We start from the raw sequence: 24,187 nt of genomic DNA, 5'->3' as shown, positions 1-24,187 counted from the left end.
CCACAGCAGTGCATGCGACCACTCTAAGAAAATGAAGCGGGATTGCTCAGACCAGCAAACTATAGAAGCTAATCCATTTTATTCTGCCCAAAACAAGTGAAGTAACCTCTTTCACCGGCAATGCTGCTTTCAGAAAGTTTGTCCACAGTCTCAGTGGCTTCAGCTAGTGAAGGCGGCAGCAGCCAAAGCTGGCTTTTGTCCCCTACCCAATGCAAAGCACGGCATCAGAACCCAAATGAGAGGTACCAGAGACAAGGAAAGGTTAAACAAGCAAAGCTTGGGGGCTGCTTCCACTGCCCCCAGCAGCTGAACATATCCTCATGCAGCAGGATGCATCTGTAATGCTAACACTACCGCACACCACTTGCTTGAAGAGAAACATTTTATAAATAAACCAGTCACAACTGCAGGACCCACTGAATGTATTTTTTATATGCTGGTGGTCTACACGTCAATAATAAGTGTCTCATTGATGGGCCCAGACAATACCTGATGCGATCACCCACAATCCACCTCCTGAAACACAAGGCAAATCTGCAGTTTACTACAGAGTTACCAGCTTCTAAAGGTGCAACTAGTGCTTCTTGGACCAAGCAGACGCGAGCAGAAACAAAGATACCAGAGGATTTCTCTAGCCTCCTGGGACTGCAGGAAAGGCCTGTCTTGTCCCAAAGGATAAAACTAAAGCGAATTATTAGTTGATGAAGCAGTCGCCTGGATCTGCAGCCGTACACACTGCCTGATAGATATCAAAAAGATCTGGTTGCTGTTATTTGTCATGATCAAACCACAATCAGCCCAGAAGCCACCAAGAGCTCAATGTTGGGACAATGCTCCAAACATATCACACAGGCCTTTCCTTAGTCCAAATGCAGCTGTAGTGAGCAGCAGCCCTTCCTGCAGACCTCACAATGTAAGATCTTGTGTTAACAATGTCACAGGAAAAGCATTTTGGCAAAGATTTCCAGCAGTGCTTGGCACCTAGGACATGTACCTAACTGTTCCTCTCCTGGCCCAGCAGGGACATGAGGCATCCAACCCACATCTACTACACCATCTCCCCCAACACCATTAGCATGGATGGAGACCACTGTCGCAATACAGAACCCACCAAATGCATTTCTAATTACTACACTAAAGGGTATGAAATGCTCCCATCCCACGTAGGCATGGCCATCTTCAGGGTCTGAAGGCCAGACATCTCCCCAGCATAATTAAACCTGTCTTGCAACTGTCCCACTGAATTAACGGCCTTGACTTTTGGGGGATTTATGCTCCCACTGGCTTGGTCCTTGTCTGCCCCCACCCCACCTCCTCCCCACATACAATTAATCACATCTGCTTAGGGAAATACCAGCAAAGATCTTCACAACATGGCCTAGAAAGTTTTAGAACGAATTTGACAAACTGAGCAGCAAGAAATTGCCAAGACCAGATGGCACTGAACAAAACCTCCAAGGGAAATCAAATATGAAATGGCTGAACTATTCCCTGTGCGGCATAACCTTCTGGTCTGACCAGACTCAGTACCAGAGGAATGGGAAGTGGCAAACCTGACCTTGGGGCATTTTTACACATCTATAAGGTGGAAATGCAGGGAACTAAAAACCATGAACAGGTGGATGCACAGAAACCACTAAAACCAAACAAACAGCCCAAAACAGAATAGAATTGGGAGGGAGAAGAAAAAAAAAATACATCATAGATCAGTATTTTATATTTGGAAAGAGTCCTTAACAGATCTCAGTATGCCTTCATGCCTCGAACTTGCAGTGGCAACATCAGCTCAGCGCTCATTAGTGGTCAAAGAGATAGAAAGTAAGGAATTGTTGGAAAAGCCAGAACAAACAGAAAACAATTTAGTCACACATACGTCCCTAGCGCACATGCATTTTGTATACAGCATTCAAATTTGGTCACCCTATCTCAAAGACAGGGTATCGCCAGGAAAGGGAAGGAACAAGACAAAGATGATCAGAAGCAGAAAACCAATTCCGCAGGAAGAGAGACTAAATGAACTAAAACCTTTCAGATGAGAGGAGATAAAAGGGGAAAAGGAGATGGGAGTCCTTAAATGTGTGGAAGTGCTTAAATGCACTTTCCAGGGCTGCCAGTATGAACGCTGGGAGGGTACCTGAGGGAAGGAGACCATGTTTGCAGTTCTTCAGCCCTCAGATACCCTGGCACCTGCAGACACAAACAGGAGCTGATGTGTTCCTCATCTGCCCACATGACAATCCTCATGACAGCCTTTTTCCAAGGTAGGGAAATAGCAAAACCCTCCGCAGTACTACATCACACTTCCTCCAGCCGTTTAAGAGGTCCCTGCCCCTTCCCACTGATTCTTCCTTCCCACACAGCCCCTCTGCACAATAAAGCATGCATCACAGCCTTGTCATATTTCAAAGCTTTATTTCACAAATAAAATAGATATTTTTATTCCATCGCTGAGGAGCAACAGAGATGTAACCCATCCCTCCTTCACCCTCCAAGCCAGGAAGAGCAAAAGCCCCATCCATTGGAAGAGTCTGGCCAATGCTATCACCCTTCCACAGCTGTCTCCTTACAGAACCTTTCTGAAAACCACTTCTGAGAAGTTGAACTACTATTACACACCAGCCCAGAACCTATGTTTTAACATGGAAATCCTTCAGTACAGAGTCCATACGATGGCAGCATGCAAGCACCATGACTACCACAGTGAATGCCCGTGTGAACCCCACAGCATGAACATTTCTCTCTCCTGTAGAGCTAAGACATTTTACTTGGATAGAGGTGCAGTATTTTGTACAATTTGGTCCCATTACGGCTCACTGGGGAATGTCCTTTGAATTAGAAGGAAAGGAAGCTGGGGATGAATTATGTGCTGTTTGACCTCAGAAACGGAAATCCATTCAATTTCACTACTTCATCACTCCAAACACTGCAGGCTGCAGTGCCAAGATTTTTGTTGGGACTGGTACAGAAGCAGAAGCAGGGAGAAGACATGGTGATCGCATCTTGAGCAGAAGCTTGAAACATTTGTTAGTTGGGGGAATGGGACACAGGAGCATGAAATATATCTTCTTAATATACTACTAAAGTAGATTACTTATGTTTTAAAAAGCCAGATTTAGATGTAGTAGCACTTTATCCCGATAATACCCATTTTCACATTTTTCAGTTTAACTAAAAAGAATTCCAGTAATAGGACGCAATCTTCCCTTTGCACAATTTCTCTAAGATTTGAAATTGAACATGGTGGACTAGGAAAAGGATAAGGAAAACCAGCAGCAAATTCTGTGGTTCCTGCAGCTACCCTTAGCATAAATGTAAGCAATGCAAGATGCCTTGATAAACTGTAAGATATAATACTTGGGGTACTGTACACTTCAGGTAGTCAAGTGTAGCTCAGGCCACCAGCATTTTATGAAAAAAAACCTTCAATATAAATGCAGGGAGTGTCTCATTTCAAAACTCAGGAGGCAAAAGGCCCTTAGTTGTGTCTAATGTCATATCTCAGTCTCTAGTGCTCAGGGATCAGCAGTCACGATCCTCATGACACAGCAAAAATTACTGGAAAATGGTAAGGCAGATATTTACATTGTAAGCCAGTCTTAGCGAAAAGCAGTAATAAATTCTCACTGTAACAGAAAAGCCCAGTTGGTTCATTCACATTCATCCCTGCAGTAACACCAGCAAACAGAGCAGAGTTTGCTCAGAAATGAGTTTGGTCCCTGGTGAAATTAGGTGCTGCCCTCCATTGACACTCTTGTGATAAAGAGGTTTCACACAAAGAAAAACAGCATTTCAGGATACGACTGTACCTGAAAAACTGATAGATTTCCCTGATTCTTAGATTTTACCCTTTTTCCTGAGGTACAGTGCAGACTGAAGTACACACCGCAGCAAAACCGCCTCCCCAGAAGTCAGCAACAGAGAGTTGCTTTCATCTCATTTCTTGTTAACAGCCTTTTATGTACCCTGGCTAGTAGCAGCTTAGGAAGTTCTCACAGGTTTTGGAAGCACTAGAGAGAAATGTTCTAAAATCAGCTTTGGAGTAGGAGCTGCCTAGGGAGCTCCTCGCTTTCCCATTCCCTTGGGCAAGGACAGATTAGACTGCAGCTAGGTCTACCATGAAGGTCCGTTCCCCCTTGACCTGTGGGGCTCCAAATTTGCTGACGAGCAATCACCCTCCGGGAGCAGCGCCTGCAGACAAAGGGCCCAAGTGCTTGACTCCTGCCTGCAGGGAAGGGCTGGCCAGCAGGATCCACTGCTCTTATTTCCCCATCCCCTTTCTTCCAAAGGATTTTGCTCTTTGTGAAACAAAGTGGATGGATCCATTTGAAAGAAGCTGCTCAAGAAACATTTCTGAGAGTGAGTCTAATCGGACAAAGCTAACTTCGAAAGGGTGCAGCAGGACTGCAAGATTTCCAGAGAGGACAGATGGGCTAGGAATGAAGATGGGAGTGAGCCTGAGGGTTTCCATGCGTTTTTGGGGAGGCTGTCCTCTAGGACTGCCCTGTAGCTAGCTGCACAAGGAGCACAGGGAGAGTTCTGACACATGAATGACTGCAGCAGAAGGAAAATGGGAAGAAGTTGAGATACGAGTATTTTTATTTGTTCATTTATACAGTGATATGTACCACATGCTAAAACAAAAAGTTCTTCATTTGACTCTACCTTAAACAGTGGAATGACTAAGACCTACCATCTTTTTGGAAAACAAGCACTCCAACAGCCGCTCCATGTTTAAAGCTGACTGCCTGCAAAACAGCAGCTCACAGAACTCTGCACTGAAGCCTGCAAGTACAAAATGAAGTTAATGTGGCAAAAATCAAGTGAAGGCCGACAAGTAGCTGGAAGAGTGAATGTGCAGCTTGGTGATGTTTTTATTACAGGACTTGGCTCATTCCATAGTGTGACGGGAACTCACACTGGTGTCCAGTCCAAGTCTACACACAGAGCAGAGGTGGGGTACGGCAGCACAGCGCTGCGACCTACAGGATGTGGCACCGTCCAGGACTCAGAAATCCAGGTTCTGCTTCCCAGCTGTGGTTCAGGCACCCTAGGACTGGTTTATCCTTCAACCATTTGTCACTAGACTGTAAACTCTGTGACTACACAGTGCTCAGCACTATGAGACCTGACCTCAGCTGGCACATTTAGGAGCTAATCTAATGCAAACAAAAGAGCCACCACTAACAAGTCATGCCAGAAAGGAGGAGGTCACACCTGCTGTTGTGACCACAGAAGGATTAAATCTCTAAATTCAGTCCAGAAAGATGCCTTGCCTTAAAGCACTTGGTAAAAATGAAGTTGAGCCCTTTGTTCTACACACTTGGTCATGTTTACCTGCGGCCTTGATGGGCTGCAGGTGAAGCAGCCCACCCCAAGCTAGCATAGGTACCACCAGTAACACAGTTAGAGAAACAGGGAGTCCAAAGATTGCAAAGCCCACCTGCAAATTAGGTAATTAAGATGTAAGAGGCTGGCTTTCGCTGCGTGAAACTGCGGTGACATCACCGCCCAAATCATACAGCAAATCCACGAACTGCATCAAAACTGGTTCAACCACATCCACATGAGCCACAGTCCTATTTCTGACTGCACTGCATGAAGACCTGAAGGGGGAAGAGTTTCCTTCAGGAGAAGGGCAGCGTTTCTGCTTGTTTCTTTTATTTTTTTTCTGCCACAATCCTCAATCCCTTACACCACGCAGGAGGTGGGTGCACAAGTAGCTTCACTGGACAAATGGTACAGAGTGGGGTAAATTTCTTCCCCCACCCTTGCTTCTCTTCCTTTTCCTTGTGCCTGCTCCCCATTTGCTGCACCCATCCATAAGCCAATGTACTCACTAACCTGGCAGAAAGCCCTGCCTCCCCCCCCCCCACACACACTTTATTTTGTGTGCTTTTCCTGGGTTAGGGAGATAAATCAATTCACAGAAGGAGCTAACAAACACTAGCCCACGAGATTAGCAGAAGTGCATGGACAGAAGGCACAGGACCAGCACCTCCATCTTTTGGCAACAGTGCGCTCTTGGACTGGCTCCCTACCCAATCTTGCAGGCTTCACTGCCACCCACACCTCCCTTCCACAGGATGACTAGCAATGTTATTAAGCAGTAGCGTTAAGATACAACAAATGAGGGCTAAGGGAGTTCGCACCTCAAGTTATTCAGTAATGCTGCCAGCAAGCTAAAGGAAACCATAACGAGCTGATCTGCATTCAGATTGCACTTGGAAAATATTCTTCATAAAAAGCGCATTTCTAGCTCTTAGCTATTTTTAAAAGAAATTCTAGATGCTTTTGAACATGAATGCATCAGGCAGCCACAAACGTACGTCAAGCCAACCAGTCAATGGGTTGGACCTGGTAGTTTGACACCATGTCTTTACACTGTTCAAGCGACAGCAGCCAAGTACAAAATGAGGCTGGAGCTCTATCCAAAGCCGCGGCCCTCCTGTAGGTTGCCAAAAGACACAAGAACATAGCCAGTAGAATAGCAGGAGGATCTCCAGAGGACACATCAGCCGTTCACAGGAGGTCAGAATTCACTAATACAACTTTGAAAAAATACATAACACAGTTCTGATGTCTGCTACAATGCAGTGCACGTTACATCAACTAATACATAGGCTTTCGCTATAGCTGTCCTGCACATGCTTTCATAAAAGTTGATGCAAACAGGTCCATTAGTGAAAGCTCACTGGAGTGACAATTTTACTGAAAATGTTATCCTGCTTTTAAAGACCCCCAACTATCCTTTCATGGAAGAACAGGTGGAGAAAAAAAGAAATACATTAATCTCTAGAAACAGAAAGAAACACCATTTCTTATTTTTAGGAATAATATTTCACTTCAAATCCAGTAACAGGGAAAGACCAAACTAAATGTCTTTGAAAAACAGGACTGTTGTAAATTCTCTCATGACTAGTCTTAGAACAGAGCAGAGTAGACAGAACAATTCCTCCAGCAGACCTTATGTGGCACCTGCAGCAGCTGAGCACCTCACAGTCTTATCCACTGAGACTACTGCTACAGGAGAAAGGTCTATGCAACTACCTCTCCTCTGCGAGGAACTAAGCATCATGGACACATTTTGGTCTCACAGATCAAAGTCTCCTGAGAGCAAGGAGTCCAAATGTGGCCTCCTGCATCGCAAAATCATGTTGTTCCATTAACTCGTATCTATGTTGTGATCACAAAGACACCAGCATTAAGACACTCCTGTCAGTCATTTCACTCATTCCTTCTTCATTTCCATTTGGGCAGATGGGAGGGACATTCCCCTCCAAAGTGTGGTGGGGGAAGAGAAGAAAGGTATCAGCATTATAGAGTTTTTCATATTCCTTTTGCATGTCAGTCACACCAATGAGTTCCATTAACAACGCTGAACCCCCAAAATACAAAATATACCATCACACGTAAGTAAACGTTGCACATTCATCTCACCCTTGGTTTTCTCCCATGTACCCCTCAATCTCTTCCCTTCTCCTATCCATCCTATCCCCAAGATCTCTCATAGCACGACAGTGCAGTGCTCTTCCTAAAAGTGTCCCCTGGCAAAGTGTCATCTCTGTTCTTTAACTGATCAGAAAATACAGTCTAACCTTGTGCATCTTCCTTAGTTTCATATCACTGGCACAATTTCCAATGCTGAAACACCATTCAGACTCTGTAATAAGTCTCAGCCCATCTGTATTGTCAGAGGCAGCAACTGCAGACATTTAAACAGCAGAAAGATCCTGCAATTCTGGAAATACACCCTCTATCTGAATAAGCTGACTGGGATCCTACCACAAAGAGAGGCTGGGAGCAGTGGCTTCGGTTGTGATTTGGGCCTTAAGAAAAAAAAGCTACCTCAGATCAGTCTTTGTATGGTATGAGGAAGTTGCTTATGGCAATTCTGCACCATAGAAATAGATATTCTTCCTCCACTTGCCCTACAAACTCTGTCCTGCCCAAGCTAAACTCAGCACTAGAAGCCCAGCAGAGCATGGAGCAGATATCTGAGCTAGCTCGCGTGCAGCAAAGCAGCACAGCTGTGGTGCCACACAGACAGGCCTTGGCAGCTTTAGGAGCCAGGGTGCTTCTTAGCCTCTCAGGCTCCTCTCACTGTCCATCCACAAAACAGGAATAAAACTTCCCAACCTCACAGCATGGTGGTAAAAAACACACGGCCTCAAAGTCCTCTGCAGCTCCCCCACCTGGGAAGCAGGCTAAGCGTCTTCATATACTGCATGAAATCTTTCCCTGTCCAACTGACCAGACATGAATAGAAGGTGGCCTTTCACAGCACATTTCTGGCTCCATAATCTCACAACAAATAAAAGGATGCATTCCCCAGGAGGCCACAGAAATAGGGAAAGAAGCTCTCACACAGTCTAGACAACAGATGTAATCTAATTTTCAAGCTTCCTCCCTCAATTATCTTCCACAAGGAACACAGGCAGGTCACATCTGAAACTTTCTCTAGGATTTGTTCACATTTTTTCCTTTCCATGTAATGAACCAGAAGAGTTGATAAGAAACAGAAGTAGATTCGTGCACAGTTCAAAATCCAAGTCAAGCCACACAATAAGCCATGCCACAGCTTAACTTCTACACTTTCATAACCAGGTCACACCTCCTGGTCTGCTCTTGTTCCCAACTAGGCCTCAGAGTCAAGTGAAACCCATCACCTCCCGGTCGCTCTTTCTGCTCTCGGAGAAAACATCTGATGACTGGCACCATCAATCTGATGACTGTAGCAGTCAACTTCGGGGCTGGCTAGCTGCCACAAGAATTACTGCAGCGAAAACAAGGAATTCAAGACCATGTCTGCCAAAATTTTAAGTATTCACTACCCAAAATGTCAGAAGATGCACAGAGAAAATAAACATCCCATTTGGAATATCAAAATAAGTAATAGAAGGAGCACTATATTGATCAGATGGGATAGAAGCCTGGAGAGAGCAGGCTCGTGGCAAGCCTCGGGGCATATTTTTGATTTCCCTACAATGCAGCTTATGTCTAAGAAGTCGCACAAGATACAGGGATATGAGGTCAGGTACTTCCACACCCTCTAACATCTGAGCACTAACTACAAGGTCTACTCATCCTCCACCCACGCAAGTTAACAATATCAAGTTTGCACCACATAAACACATTCAGAGAAGCTGGAACAAGCACAGGTCCTCTGCCGCAGGCACGCTTTCAAGCAATATGTTCACTTTCCTCTCCAAAGCGGGCTGTGATTTGAAAACAGCAGTTATGCCAGTTCCAGCACAACTGAGGCTTGGTGCAGCAACCACATCTCATTAGTATACCATTCCCTCTATCGATACAGTCAGGAGCTCTTGCTTTTACTTCTTTGTCTGGGCTGATGGCTTCAAGACTGTGTAGCTCTCCTTTCCTTTCCAATATAACACTGAACCTCCTTCCCCACTGATCACATCTGCCAAATTACTAAAGTTTTTCCTCAAGATCTGCATTACTTTTGCACAAATATCCCCCATTTACTGGTTGTTGAGTTTCGCTTTTCTCCCCTTGAATTAAATTACCATTTTCCTCTGATCATAATTTGGTTGGAAAAAATATAAAGTTGAAGGATATTAGATTTGAGGAAAAGAGGAAAACAGAGTAAGACAACAGACTCTGGAACTCTCTTGTCTTCCTTTATTTCCCATTCAGCCCAAACACCACCCTGGACTCATTAACACTTAATGCAGGTGAAAATAAAGGGATTTAATATTAAAACAGTGCGAGCATATGAAAAACATTTACTCCAGACCTGTTGGTACTTGCCAAGTACCATTCTAAGCTCCTTCTCTGTATGAGGAGCTCTTTTACTTGTAAGACTATAACTTCTTATCTGGGCTAATAACATTCAATATGAAACCTCTCAAATCCCATTTGAAAACTTAAGTATTTGACATTTAGGACATTTCCCCATTCCATTAGAAAAATAACAGCTTAAAGAACACTATATTGTTAAAGAAACAGCCATCATGAAATGGGCTAACCATTTATCTGTTGGTTACTTTCAAGACCCCAGGTGTGAATTCAGGGAGCTACCATCGGTCTCCTACCCCACCAGCTCATTTACGCAGGAAGGATCTTCCTATTTCACTGACTGCCTACAAAGAAAGAAAGGGTTGTGCAAGGGAACAGCAACCCGCAGGCACAAGGGTTTCTCCAGGATGAAGACACAAAAGTAAAGCTTGTGCAGAGAGCAGCATCAATACCAGTGCACAGCTGGACACCTCATTCAAACAGATGGAGTTGGCAACCCCAAGCTAAACACACACAGGCAGTGCTGAGAATCTGAACCACTCTGTGTAAATTTTGTAATGTTTTAAGGGACAAGCCATAATCTAGGAACAATAGATTTGGTTACATTCCCAAAAAGGCAAATTCCACCCCTCCAGTCAAGATGTGAAACCATCTAACCAACGCTTGCTGACATGAAAACTAAGTCTATTGGTGAGGCATTGCCCATGCAACCACAGCACCCCAGGAATACAACTGAAGAGCTGCACATTGTATTCGCTTGAAATATTGTTAATTTCCTTCCAAACTGGTTGAAATTCAGATTATGGTGGCAGCTGGGTAAAAAGCAGGGATTCACCCCCTGACTCCACAGATCCACCAGAACTGATCTTCAACCAGCCTGCAGTGTGGGCAGGACTGCTCCAGCTAATCACTGGCAGCAGGAGCTGTCTGTCACTGAGATGACTTCCACAGGCAGCTCTGATTTGATGCTGGCTGTGACAACTTATCTAGCATAACAACACATGGAATTAACCCTAATAAACTCACAAAGCAAAGCACAAAAAGATCATCCAAAATTGCTAATCTTTGTCTCCAGAGCAAAATAAACAGTTAAACCCACTCGCCAGGGCAGGCAAAGAAGAGCCCATGGATCTTTCTGTCACTGCATCATCAACCAGAAGAGTCTCCAACTTTTACAGTGTATTAAGGGGAGTCCATCCCTCCAAATGAAACATTAATCACTGGTGTGATATCAAGATAGAAGACAGCTTTTAATTACATATACAAAAGAATTCATAACACTCCAATGCTACCACAAGAACAGCTTGCTGGAAAAAAAAACCAACTTTGATCAATGCTTCTACGCCCCTTCTGTAGAATATTAAAAAAAAATACACACAAAATAGTTTTTTATATGTAACTATACATATTAGGTTTTTTCACGTAACTGCAGGCTTTTATACACAAGTTCCATGATCTTCTAGCCAGAATGCAATTTGGCTTGTGGCATTATTTGGATTTACATGCCTGATCGGTTTGGAAAGGGAAGATTTTAAAGGTGAAGCATACAACAAACACACAAAAATGGTGATTTTTACTAGGAACACCCACTTCCAGGTGATAGGCTTTGTGCCTTCATGAAGGGGGAACAAAACAAAAAAAAAAATCTGACAGTTGCAAAGGTTTTAAGAAAAAGTTAATCCTTCAAAATTCTCCGTGGCAACAGGTCACCTTTATACTTAACAGGTGAGCGCAGCAACGAGATCCTTTTGTTGTGCAATGTGAAGACTTCAAGCTTCTTGGCAAGTTGACATATCTCTCAGTTAAAAAAAAAACCAAAATCCCCACAAAATTGATGCTTACAATGCCCAAGTGTTTTGCAACTCTATTTTCTAATCATGAAATTCTCAATACCTGACACAAACTGGATCCTAGACTCAGGTATGCCTTGCTATTCCAGCAGCCCTAAACACCTACCAGAGACATAAAATAGCTCATGCACAGATACTCTATTCCCATATCTCCTGCTTCCAATTCCTATCACCACCTTCAGTGGACAAGCTTCGTCTGCTAGCTTCTGTCTGCTCCAAATGTATCTAAAGAACCCTTTGAAGTCAAAATATTCTTAGCAATTAAATCCTCTCTATTTCTTTTTGCCTTTCTAATTATCCTTTTAACTGCCTTCTGCTTATTTTCATAGATCTTCCTACCCTCCTCCTTACCAGACTGTTTATATTTTTTAAAAGCCTACTGCTTACTGCTTCTAATACTGTTTACATCTTCACTTAGCCACCTCAGCTCAGTTGCTGCTTTTTGCCCAATTTCAGAGTTAACCAGAGAAAATTTCTTCTCTGATCTCTACAACAGTTTGTAAATACCTCCTTTTTTTTTTTCCTTTTTCTTTTTACAATGCGTTTCCCTTGCATCTGGAAGAGGGAATGAAGTTTCCTCCAGACCACTAGGCATTTGGGGAAAAATCCATATTCTTATATATTGCTTTAGGCACACTTCTCTCCACTGCTTAAGTCTATCGTTTTTGCATTAGGAATATTAAGCAGATTATTAATGACCGTGTCCCATGTGTTCCCTAACTACCTCATTCATTATCATTTCCTGCCTGAAAAAATAAACAAATAGCCTTTTGTGCTCAATGTTACAGGAGATTACCTATGAATTTCATTAGTTATATCTCTACTAGGGGAAAAAAATGTTGCAAGCACTTTGGTTCACGGAATGGCTTACGTGTTGTGCGTGCACGTATAATGGTCTGACACATCTGCACAGCAAAACTACCCGGAGGTTTTGGTGCCTCCCTTAGAGTTTGGAAGTGAGAGTGACTTCAGGTCTACCTAAGCAAACCCCAAATTCACACTGCATTTAGCTAACAATTCCAATTGGGAAAACTGATGAGGACTAAGATGGGGGGGGCGGAAGCTCATCTTTACTTTGGAGACATTTGAAAAATACTGCTGAACAACTAACCACGCTGTATGAGCTGTTACTCCCATACAGGAGGACACCAAGTAGGCAGCATGATTTGGAGAGTAAAAATGTAGAAGCGTTACAGTGAACACAACCAGGGAAGGGCTATTCCGGTTTTCTCATGCTCAGGAAGCCCATAAACCACTACTTGACAGGAGCTAGAGTATATTAAAGAAAGGATCACTCAATATTTTCTGTTTCTTACAATCCTTCCCTAACCATCTGCTACTGGGCACTGAGAAGCAGCATACCAGAAGAGAGAGACAAAAAGTGAGATCTTTTGTTTAATCCACAGAATAGCCATTCTTYATAAAATAACTGCAGCACTTCCCGGTCTAACTGCTAGGCTTTGCCAGAAAACTCTGAAACACATATTCCATAGATACAAAGAATAAGTAAAGACATCAAGAGATGCAGAGTCCACAGTTTCCCTTGGTAGTTTGTTCTAATGGCTAATCTCCCTGCCATCCAAAATTTCCATCTCCTACTCTTAAAAATATTTTGTGTCTTCATTTTGTCATCTGAATGTTTGGATTCAGCTTCCAGGTATTGTTTCTTGCTACACAGTCTGCTAAAATGAAGGGCTCCTTGGTACCTTTTGTTTTGTTTTGGTTTTTTTTGGTTTTTTTTTAATCCATGGAGAACTGGCTCCACAAAGATATGATCAACAAGTCAGATTTTTATTTTTTTTTAAAGACTCGCCTTGTCAGGGATAGTTTCCCAAACTGTGGTGCATGTCCCAAAGTGTTTGGGACCAAACACCAATGAGTATTTTCTTTGACTCCTTGAACCACTCCATTCCTATCACACTGTGCATCTTCTCCAACTTTTCAACATCCCTTAAAAAAAATGGGAGAACTGAAAAGGGAGGTATTGCATTAAAGCACAAGCATCAGGAAAAGATAGAATATCCTTATTTTCATGCAGCTCTCTTTCCTGTACAGCCATGGATCGCATTATCCCATTGCCCATTCCAAACCCAAAGTCTGGTTTGGGGTTTCTGCCCATCAATCCAGTCTCCCTATCCCAAAAGCATGACTTCTGGGGATCTGAGAGATGGTTCACAAGAGTTTGATGCTATATGCGAGGGCAAGGGGGTTTACTGCAGAACACTGTATGATACAAAAAGAAAAAGAAAAAGAAAAACATTGCACAGACTCAGCACACTATGCATCCTCCGTCACTTCTACTGAAGAACAAATTCAGTTTGTTTGATATTCCCACGATTTCCTTCCCCTATGCTTTGTCTTGCTCCTCTGCTTTGCCTTTCACTGACTCCTGACTGATGTCAGGCTAAGTGGCATATCCTTTCCAGGGTCTTGATGGTACAATAACAACATTATCCACCTTTTCTGAAATGTTCTCAATATACACAAGTGTATTAGGAAAAATATGAACATTGCTGTGCTCCCCAGCTGGTTCTTGCAGGACTCCAACAAGTGTCACCCATATCTGTTTGCTGAAAAGGGCTTTTAGCTCCTAGTTTCTGCCTAACACCCTCAATAGTTAATGGTGGACCAGGAAGTGCTTCCTGACATGTGAGACAAATATATCATACCTCTTCTTCACATACAGTGAAGAGCAATATTTATTAAACATGTCTAGTTTTTCTGCTTTATTATGCATTTTACCTCTCCTCAATGGTAATAAGTCTATGCAAGCCATTATTAGAATTTCTTTTGTTCCTAATACAAATACTTTCTTACTGTTCTTTACACTGACAGTCACCGATTTTTCCCTTACGTTTTTAACTTCCTTTATCAATTTTCTGCAGTTGATAACTTTAATTCAAGGATAACTGTCATCTATTCCTTTTATTATACCCCTTTTTTTTAATTCTCACCAGCATAGCAATGCCCAGCTCATTCAGTGATGCTCAGCAGGCTCACATGGAAGGCTGGTCAACAGGAGACAAGGCAGAAGAGAGAGGAACCTCGGGTCTTGCACAATGCAAGCTTAACCCTAGTTTTAAAGCAATTTTAAAACTGGAGTAATATTCTGATTTCTTTGCAGTGGGCCATCCTTTGCTAAAAACTGCACATGAATGACATAGCAGAGGACGAAAGGTCCTGGACACAAAACAAACTGTTCAGGGAAAAACTAAAAAGGCTCAGGACCTACACAGTAGCTTTTTCTGAAATCCTACAAGGATCACCTGCATGTCAAGCTGGTTAAGAGAGTCTCAAGGCATGACTGGGAGTTGAAATAGGGCTTACACTAAAGGAGAAGGAGCCCCTACAAGAAAGCCAGACTCCATCAAAACCAAAATGGAATGATATGCCAGCGCATAAAGTCTCTAAAGGACTACTTAAACTAAAGCCTGAGAAAACAACCAGTTCAGGTAAGGCATCTTCTACTAATGAGGTCATAAACATACTGTATTCTTGAAAAACCAACAGCACAGATATTTATTAAGTTCAAGTAGGAAACAAAAGAATAGGCTCAAAACACTACAGTGCATATAAAATGATGTAGGCATGATAGAGTACTACGTCTTGTCTGAGGAGCAAAAGCATAGCCAAATAAGTTTACTATGATTATTACACTGATACATAGCACAGTACTCCCGTGGCCTGGAACACCATCCAAAAAAGGAGGTGACAGCTACACCATCAGCAAACTGAGAAGGATGGTGACAGTGTCTATGAATGTCAAGGGATACAAGAAAGGCTGCAGGACGCTGCAAGGGTAGAAAATTTAATAATAGTAATGGGAGAATTCAGTTAATTCCACGTAGACTTGCAAAAGACAGAGTTTGATGCAGAAATGATCACCTAGATATTGCATATGGCTACTCCTGGCATCATCTTGTCAGCAAATCCACATGAAGAAATGCAACTGTTGATTATTTCTACTTCATCACTCATGGATAATTAGTCTTGAGACAAGCAAGAAGAAGTCATGCTCTACAAGATATCACTCTCTGCATACCAAGCTCCTCAACCCGTGTTAAGCCTTGCTGCTCCCAAGTCTCAGCCATGTCTCTTGGAGTCTCTTGCACTGATGTGACTCAAGCGATAACTACCAAAAAGCAGCTCGCAACAATGACACAACTTAGTCAAATCCAAAACTCTTCAGAACACAAAGCCACAACCAAAAGTCCACTAGGCTAACATATAAGTAAAGAAAGGGGTACTTAGATGCAGAAAAATTGTTGAAAGAAGTCAAATGGAGCTGCTAAAAAGGCAAAAAGCTTACAGGTGACATGGAGAACTTGGAGATGATGCTTTTCACCTGTCAAAGCAGGCTGGTTAAAAAAAAAAAGGCACAGTTAAACAGCACAGTGGAAAAGGCCATTAGAAACAAAGAAACATCCTCAGAAAGAAATCAGAACAAAAAGAATGTAAACTCAAGGAAGCTAACTTTAAAACTATTAAGACATCAATCCAAAAAAAGATTTTGAGACAGGTTGCTAAAGGAATAAAAGCTAATGAAAAATTTTTAAATATATAAGCACCAGCAGTCTACTAGAGGCTGGTATAAACGAAGCATTCAAGACAGATAAAACCACAGTATAAAAACACAACTTCTTGACACCAGTGCTTACTTGTGGAAGAGCTTGGGAGCCCTCCTTCTGGACTCTTTGTTCATCAGGAATAAACTGAGTATCTACCTCAAACTGATGGGTCACCAGAAAAAAAGATGCAGACCTGCCTCACAAAATTAACAGTAAGAAATGAATAGGGCCAGATGATATCCACCCAAGAGCTCTAAAGGCATTAAGCTATTAAAATTACCTAACGAACACAGTAACACTTCTATCAATCTCAGTACCTAAGAAACAGAAAATAACAAAAGTGATAACACTGTTTTAAAAGAGATCCAAGGAATTACAAACCACAGAACTTGATTTTTGTACCAAGAAATTAGAACAAACAGTAATTTTAAAAAAATTAAGTGTACACACACAAAGATGACACCTCAGGAAAAGGTCAATATGTCTCCTGTAGATGGTCATAACTTGCAACACAATTAGAATTGTTAGAAAGGCTCAATGAGCATAGAGAAAAGGATGAGGGAGTGATGTAGTATACCTGGATTTCCAAAAGGCCTTAGACAAATTTCTGAGACTCTTACAGCAAGTAGTTTAGGATATTTTCATATGCACAGGATAAAGTAAGAAGTCATCTCATTGATTAACAACTGATTAAAAGATAGAAAATAAAGGGTAGGAATAGTTCATTATCACAGTGGGGTCCCACAGACATCTGTTCAGCACATCAAATAAGATTTGGAAAAGGGATAAAAACTGCGGAGCAACAAAGTTTGTGGATAAAAAAAACATTACTGAGGACAGCCAAAACCAAAACTGACTGTGACAAGTTGCAGAAAGGTCTCATGAGAAGTAGCGAGTGGGCGACAAATTAGGAGATGAAATTCAGCATCAATAAATGCAAAGTAATACACCGGGGGAAAAACATTTCCAACATCATATACAAAATATCAGTCTCTAAATTAGTCATTAGCATTCACAAAAGCAATCTAGGAGTCACTGAGGGTACTTCTCCAAGAACGTGAGTGCAGTGCTTGATGGTAGTCAACAGGGCAAGTAAAACACAGCTAATTAATACTAAAGAAACAGAAAGTGTGCCACCGTATAAAGCTGAATCCACAGCACACTGCACAGTTCTGGTGATTCCAGCTCAAAAACAGCTGTAGAAGAAAAACTGAAAGACGGAAAGCAAAGAAGGGCAACAAGGGCAACCTAGTAAAAGCAACTCCTGTTTGTACACAGGTTGTCTACGAACAAGCCTCTCCAGCTCTGAAAAGCTACGAGAGGTGCACACAACAAAGATGGGCACGGAGAAGGGAAACAAAGGATGACTAGTTACTGTGTCTCAAAACAGAAAGCTAGGGAACACAAAAAAAAAAAAAGAAAAGAAAAAAATCCCCAAAAGAAGTTTAAAACAAAGGAACGCAAGTATTTTTCACACTTCTATTTACCTAAATGAACTGCAGACAAGGCTTTGGATGCTAGAAACGTGCCCAAAGGGAACTAGAGAAGTCATGGAAGAGAAGTCCATCAAAGCCTAATCAACTCAATGCTGTAAATGTTATTTTTGACTCAGGAAGTCCCTAAATCACAAATGGCTGGAGCCAGGGAGCATATCCCAAGGCAAGGATAACTCCACGCTTGGCATGCTGTTATACTCCTGACTACAGATATCCCCGCTGTCAGAGACCAGCATGGTGCTAGACAGACCTCTGACCCATGACGCCTGTTCTTCATTTACCTTTTAGGCAATCTTCTCAGGCTTGAGCCAATGGTCTGTATTAAACGCTCAGTCCCCCCCCACCCCCGTCTTCCCCGGGTACATTCGTTAGCACCCTGACCCCTCCAGAACTCGGGGACCCCCTGATACGAGCCATTGACAACGCTGTATCAGTGGGTAAAGATGGGTGCTGGCCATCCGACACGCTTTCCGAGCCCCTTATACTCTGCCTCCATAGGTCAGAAGTACATATTTAATACACTGCAATTACATAAATCACTGTCTCAGCTCTCAGTAATGCCAGAATACTGGCAATCCACGTTAAAAAGAGTCTCCGGTGCATATTGGAGACAGGATGCAAGGAGCTCCTAAACAGTGGAAACAGTACCGTGAAATAGTAATGAGAAAGAAACAGCTGTATGCTACACCTGCAAGAGTGGAAAATAAAGCTATTATTAGTAAATCATCTGTCCCGTACTTGGAGCTATACAGGACACAGGCATAAGACAACTCCTGCCCTGTAGGGCTTGCTGACAAAGCTGTCAGCTCACAAGGAAACACAGACAAGAATTTACAATACTGTTTTCTTGTTGGTATTTACTTAGCAGGTCACCATACAACATCTGGTGATGGAGGAACGCAAACAGAAGCTGCCAGTGGCCTGAGCACCTTATGGAAAAATGCATCCCCTGTAAGGAAGAGGGCATAAAAAATGTCTACAGGGAGCAGGTAAGTAAAAACAACTACCTCAACTTGGGGCTAGCACAGCAAAGGAGCAGAAAGCTTGCACAAAGAGATGGAGTTGGAGATGTGGCTTAAAGCAGAATTTCCACATGGCCTCAAAATACAGAGCACTAAGTGTATAACATGGTAACTCAGAAAGTTAAAGGAAAATACTGGAAGATGAATCTGTAGAGGTGTCCAACAGGGGAAAAAATGGTTACGATCCAACATTTCGCTTTATTAATAGTTCTCACACAGAAATTAGTAACAGTTTTAGCATGTTTGCTTCTTTCCTCTATGGAGGGGCAGAGCTACAACTGTAAAGGATGAGTCTAGCTCTCCAATTCAATTTCGGTCGAATCTGAAACTCCCAAACTATCTCCAGAAAGAAAGAAGAGTCCCAAATTCTTCGAGTTCACAGCTCACTGCATGCCTGCTTGGAAAATCTAAAAAAAAAAAATTGGAAAAAAGTTTAAAAGTTATGGTGTCCCAAAAAAATGTTTTTGCAGTTTGCTTTTGAAAAATTTCCTATGGCTTTTTTTGGTTTGTGGGATCATTAAAATAGCTGAGCTGGGAACGTCATTTACTTCATCGGTTTTCCTAAGAAAGAGTACCTTCTCTTAACAGTGTGGGCACTCGTGGGGGGAAAAGGCTTTTTGTGAATAAAATGGATTCAACTATTGATATGCTAAATAGATCAAATGATTATTTATATAACAAACTATTATAATGTGATCACAGGGGAAAAAAAAAACAACACACACACACACACTTTGGCAGAAGGGACACTAAAATGTCTTATTCCTGATGCCAGAATAGTTACAAATGAAAGCATATATTAATGGAATATATTCCCTGTATTTATTACATAATGTCTCTCTTGCCATAGAGAATGTTAAGGTAAAAGGATTGTGTGTTTTGGAAACAACATTGGCCTAACACTTGAAAATTACATAAAACCAGAGGAGACAGATAATTTTTTTTTCTATTTTGGGGTGGAAGGAAGGAAGAGGCTTGAAAAATGTAAATATTCTAGTGCCATTTTTCCTCCAGAATGATATTTTGCTCATGATAATATTCTCTTAACAAAACTAACTCCTCCTGTCCTGCAGAGGTATAGACTCAAGTACAGGAATTAGGTACCATTTTACTGACTTCAATCAAAGCTACTTGTGGGGAAATTTAACCACAGCATAAATCTCTGCAAGACTGGTACCTAAATGAATTCCTAAGCAGAACAAAAATTAAAGCATTGAAGAAAAAACACCAAACAAACAAAAAAACTTCTTAGGAGGAAAAGTCAAGATACAAACGGAAAATTCCTTCCTGGCTCCACGGATGCTAATCGCATATTTTATGCTAGAAGCTGAATATCATAAATTTCTACATATATATTTAATTAGGTTAATTTGTAAAATGTAGACATATGTCTGCTTGAAGTAGACAGGAACATTTCATATTATACATTTTAAATATCACATAATGAACTACAATCACAAACATTGTTTATGCTGGAATAGGAAGGCCAGAGAGTTCTCTGTAAAATGAGGAAAACACAAACATATACGGAGTTAGATAAACAAACATGCACAATATGTGACTGCTATCTAAAAGACGTTATCAGAAGCAAAAAGCAAATGGAGCATTTTCAGTAAATCTGTTTTTTAATAAATATTCTGATTAAGACGACTGCATAAAAAATAACAATGGAAACACATGCATGGTTTTAGGAAAAGGGCCTCTCATTTTTCTTGATTTTGGGGTGTTTTTTCTTATTTATGAATGGCAACATTATTTCCACRAGCTGCAGTACATTCCAATGGACTCATGCCTACATCTTCCAGACATCTGAAGTCTGCTTCTAGTAGCAGAAATTGTATCGCTACTCTCAGACCATGCATGATATGACTTCGACCCTGTAAATGTGGTCTGGATATATTTTGCTTTTACCTAATGCAATTTATTTGGATACAGAGACATGCCGGCTCGGAGAATCTGTGTTTTGAAATAATTAAAAGAGACACRATCTCTTTTTTTGTTGGTTTGTTTTTAATTGAAAAACAAATAAATATGAAAATCATATTGTTTGCACCAAGAACGGGGCCCAGCTGGGCCCAATTTTGCCCACTCCAACTGCCATGCGGGCTTGGAAAAAACCCACGGCGAAGCCAGGCAGCGCCTGCAGCTGCAGACGGCCCCTCCAAGGACCTCGGACCCCCGAGCCCTGGGCTGCTCGGCCCCGGGGCCGCTCCAACGCTCTTCCCCATGTCCTCCTTGGCCCCGTTTCTCCCTCTCCCCATTCAGCCTCCCGCTCCCCCCTCCCGGCCAAACAGCTCCTCTCCCATCTTGCCCAGTATCGAATTTCCTCACTTTTTTGCATTTCCTTCCCCAGCCTGCTCCTGGCCTCGCGCGTTTAGGCCGCAGGCGCTCCTGAGCGCAGCCCTCCGCCGTCCTCCCCAGCTCGCGGCAGACCGGGTCCCCGTCCAAGGCTGTCTCTCTAGTAATATCCCAACAAACAGAATTAGCGTTTCTCCTTAATCGTAACTGCTGCTATCGCCAAGCAGCTGAATTTATAGGCCTTTAAAATAAAGACAGATAAGAAGGTAAAAATATCCCTCCCTCAGAGTTAATATGTAGTATGCCTTGGTAGGCCTAACTATAAACAGATAACTGAAGCCACATGCTCTGGAACAGTCTAAACATGACAAGGAGTCAAAATACAGCCCGACGGAGGGCTTCGCCGTGTTCAATTATTAATTCCTTCGCTGGCAAAGTTCATCTCGAGCCCTGCTGCCCCGTGCCGATCCCGCTGGCCGAGCGCGGCACCCGCGGCGATCCCCACCAGGCGCAGGCCACCTGGACTCCCACCGCAATGTCCTCCTGGCCTCCAGTTGCCCCCCAGCGTCACGTCCACCACCATCATCGCCCCAGGGGATGCGGCAAGCCGCCCAACCCCAGGGCGCCGACACGATGTGCTTTAGCATCCCAAGAGCCAGCGCCGTGGGCTCCCGTCGACAGCGTCACCCTACTGAACAAGAAATCCAACTGCCTCCCATCAGAGCTGCTGGGCCTCCCATGGTCATCCTCTACTCTCCTCCACTACAAACCAAAATTCATCTGTGCCTCCCTAAGCAGCCTTCCAAAACACATATGGAAGTCTAAAAAGGTATTTCATTTCCAGAGAATAACTATCCCACGTCCTTTCGACCCACCCTCCCTACCCTCAAAATTATGAATACCATAAATGCTGATAAAAGCCACCTACAGATTAAAGAGCATCAGGATTCAAGTTACAGATTTACACCCAGAAATCAGTAGCCGTTCCTGGTTTTCGAGCTACAGATCTATCAAGGCAGTTTGCATGCTATTTACTGGAATACTGTCAGCCCTGTTTTCTAGCTACACTAAACAGCCTTCAGACTTTTAATATAAGAAATCATACAAATCTGTCTTTTAATCAAAAGGACTGCTGTAGCAGGATTCATTCTCCCGTCATGTAGACAAGTAATTAATGCTTAACCGGGAAGAAAAAAAAAAAACCTCATCAAAATACAGACACAAGTTTAACTTGAATCTTTGATTTCAAAAGTGCACCTCACAGGCTTTAACGCCAGTTCACCCTTGCAATTTGCTATTATTTGTATCACTATAGAGTACCCTGGAGCACAAGCCAAGGACCATGACCACACGTTGCTCATAATGAAGCTAATCCGTTTCACTTCTGGTTTTATTTCAGTTTCCCCTTCTGGTTCTCTTGCACTAGCAGTACTGTTGACTTTGGTTGCAAAGTTTTGAAAACTGAGGTTTAATACTTCTAAAAATATATGTAAACCAATTAAACACTTATACTAAAACTGTTCGCAACATACGGTAAATGGAACCTAAATGACAGGCCTCAAATGCAAGTATACCTAAGTTCTTTTGAAAACTTATTTCTGTTGCTATTTTAAGATAGTAAAGGATACCTACACCCACACAGTGTAAAAAAAATTAACTTTAAAAAAATTACTCACTGGCTGAATGTATCTAGTATAATGAAATCACAACAAGCATTAAAACCACACCTGAAAACATGACGGTGCCAGCCGGGAACCAGAACAGGAACACGACCACGTTTGGCCCATCATAGCTTTTGACTAAGAACACTTGCTCAGCAAACTGCTTAAGGAAAGGTCTGATAAAACATGCGTGTTTCTACACGGTTCTATCAGCTACAGAGATATTAAACCTTGTGTGATAAAATCCCCAGTTTTTTAAAACAATACGTAGTGAATAATAGAAGCACAGCGAGCCATTGTTATCTGACATAGGGTTTCCCAAGCTACTTGCTGTTACTGACCTGAAGGTCTATCCCAGACTCACTAGAGATCTTTATTCTCCATCGATATGTCGAGTCGCTCAGACATGTCTATATGCATAAACACATACACACATATATTGATTCTTCATACATATTATTACTTCTCAATGGATTCGGCAACTGCCATCCCCTATTCCAAGCGCCTTAGTTTGCTTCTTCTCTTTGTAAGCCCATTATCAGCATATATAAAATCTCCAGGCATTGCTCTTTCAGCTACAGCTTTATTTTTCACATTACGCCAGCCAAATATAGATGTGAAACAAACAAAAGTACTGTAAATTACAAGCAAGGAAGGTCTTGCCTATATAATTAAATCTTTTGCAGGTATAGTACACCAGCTAAGCCTTTCTAAAGCACACATTAAAAGAGTGCTTTACCATTACAGGTTAGAGAATAAGACATAAGAGAAATATTCCAAAAAAGAGCTACACCAGCAGAATTATATTGACACGTCTACTCTTTTTTTTGAATATAGAAACATCTACGGGAAGGGTGCTTGGCCTGTAGAGTTAAAACGCTCTCAGAACAGGTACGCAGGTGACAACAGGCATCCTGCGAAGACCAGCACAGCCACCAGTCTAGTCCCCCAAAAAGGATCGTGCATGGCCTTCCCAGTTTCTTTGCCCAGGGACAGCAAGGCGGCATTTCAGGGAGCACGCGGCCACCCCATCTCGCCAGCTGTGCCTGGGGGCTGTAACCTGCAGCTCAGGGAAAGGAGCATCTTCAACCATCACGGTGCAAAGCGAAGGCCAGACCCTGGCTATGGCAATGCAGGCAGCACAACAATTTTCCTGGTATAATGGCCCTGTCAGGAGGGGGAAGGTAGGTACCTGGAGCACAGTATGTCACCAAAAGCGCTGTAGTTTTGCCCCAAATGGGCCATGTCGCCTCCAGCTTCTCCAGAGGTAACAACTCCATCATCCACGAGTCCTGTCTCCATCTGACAAGGCCAGCCAGCCTGCAACTCTGTGCTGATCTGATCCAAGGTTCATTTCGGTCCACCTACACCCACATGGACACAAGTACAGGGGTCAGGGGTTTGGCTGGTTTGACCTCCCCAGGGTAAAAAAAAAAAAAAAAAAAAAAAAAAAAAACAGATGCAAGGCGTAAGTTTGGAAGAAACAAAAGATGATATGAAGAAAGACAAATCTGTGGAGAAACTTCCGTACGA

The 24,187-nt window shown here is 42.5% G+C and overlaps 1 protein-coding gene across 1 annotated transcript in view; it reads right to left on the bottom strand.

Annotated features, from left to right (window-relative positions):
* ZNF618 (zinc finger protein 618) overlaps positions 1–24,187 on the bottom strand; it is a 171,743-nt gene that overhangs the window by 146,440 nt on the left and 1,116 nt on the right. Inside the window, exon 2 of the mRNA XM_026059668.1 lies at positions 23,847–24,018. The gene's annotated coding sequence lies outside the window, so the exon portion shown is untranslated. The remainder of the gene's footprint in view (positions 1–23,846; positions 24,019–24,187) is intronic.

The sequence above is a fragment of the Apteryx rowi genome, unplaced genomic scaffold (genome assembly GCF_003343035.1).
Source record: "Apteryx rowi isolate R43461 unplaced genomic scaffold, aptRow1 scaffold_16, whole genome shotgun sequence".
NCBI lineage: Eukaryota > Metazoa > Chordata > Aves > Apterygiformes > Apterygidae > Apteryx > Apteryx rowi.
The sequence above is the reverse complement of the archived record's forward strand: the minus strand, read 5'-3'. Positions and strand labels throughout refer to the sequence as shown.